The 1,423-nt window shown below is 42.0% G+C and overlaps 1 non-coding gene across 1 annotated transcript; it reads right to left on the reverse strand.

Moving 5' to 3' along the window:
* Positions 1 to 629: 629 nt before the first annotated feature.
* On the reverse strand, positions 630 to 733 carry LOC116071664. Its single transcript, XR_004111059.1, has one exon. It is a non-coding gene; the product is annotated as a U6 spliceosomal RNA (small nuclear RNA).
* Between the last annotated feature and the right edge of the window lie 690 nt (positions 734 to 1,423).

Here is a 1,423-nt window from a genome sequence, read left to right on the forward strand (position 1 = left end):
TGTTCCTTTGATATGCCCTTAGCAGCTACTGAGCATTCCTCTGCTTTCTAGCACTAGACGTTATATGACATTTGATTCTTTCTTAGCCATGGTAGGCAGACCAATGGATCGTCTTTGAAAAGGTAAACCTCCAAACCCGTGAATGTGTTGACAGTATTCAGTCTGTATAGCACTGTCTTCCATGAGCAGCAAGATGAAAGTTTTTGAAAAGACACTTTTATATTCTTGCCCATTGAAAGAGGCATTGAAAAGACTCATAATTGAAATTCACGGAAATGAAGATTTGTTTCTCCGGTGAGGACGGTTTGCTTCTCTCTGTCTCTGCACAGCAGAGATAAGTGGGAATGGTCCAGCACTGGCCATGAGTGGATGATAGAGGAATCCCTGGATGTCTGTAGTAAGGCACATGCTGGTAGACAAGGGAACAATGATGCTCACGTGTTCTCTGATCTCAAAGGATCCATCACAGAAATAGTTTCTTGCCAATAAGGAGGGTAAAAGAGATTACTTAGAACATGCAAAGCCTTTTTTTTTCTTTTTTTGTGGTGCTGGCAAGTAAATCAGAGGACTGCTTTATTGACTCAACTGTTGGTTAGATTTGTGTTTTAATTAATTTTTACATAGATACATAAAATGGAGTTCTTTACAAATTTGTGTGTGCCATCCTAGTGAGAGGCCATGCTGATGATCTCTTTATTATTCCAGGTTAATATATATGTGCCACCAAAGGAATATAATGGCTAGATTTAAATAGAGAAAACCAAAATGACTCAGAAAGGATAAATCTGACTTAATAAGGTCATTGGGGGAAAATAATTAAGTAGAAGAAATGAGATCCAACAACAACAACAACAACAATAACGAAAAGGCAGCAGGGAAGTTGGAAGTCTTGAGAAACACACTGAGTGGTCCAAGGCCATCACATATGTGCTCGATGACCTTCCATACCACACATAAGCGATGTCAGCAGAACCTATGATTGAAGAGCTTAGACACACTCATGTTGGGCCTGAAGCTGTCTGTCTAGACACTTCGGGGAAGACAACAAAGAAGGTGCCTGGGAGAGTTCAAAAGCATCATTCCAAAGAATCCTCCTGCAGGTTTCTTGCTCTCTAACTTGCTTCATATGTATGATGGTTAGTCTTGGTTATCAACGAAGCCTTGGATTTAGAGAAGTGAGTGTTTGTGGGGATTAATATGTGCCATGGAATGAGAATGTCCCCCATAGGCTCATCTATTTGAATACATGATCCCCAGTTGGGGGCTGGCTTTGAGGTTTATGCTATTCTCTCTCTCTCTCTCTCTCTCTCTCTCTCTCTCTCTCTCTCTCTCTCTCTCTTTCTCTCTCTCTCTTTCTCCCTCCCTCCCTCCCTCCCTCCCCAGCCCCCCCACAGATCAAAATGTAAGTTCCCTGGCTGCTGCC

This window comes from Mastomys coucha, unplaced genomic scaffold (genome assembly GCF_008632895.1).
Source record: "Mastomys coucha isolate ucsf_1 unplaced genomic scaffold, UCSF_Mcou_1 pScaffold22, whole genome shotgun sequence".
NCBI classification, from domain to species: Eukaryota; Metazoa; Chordata; class Mammalia; order Rodentia; family Muridae; genus Mastomys; species Mastomys coucha.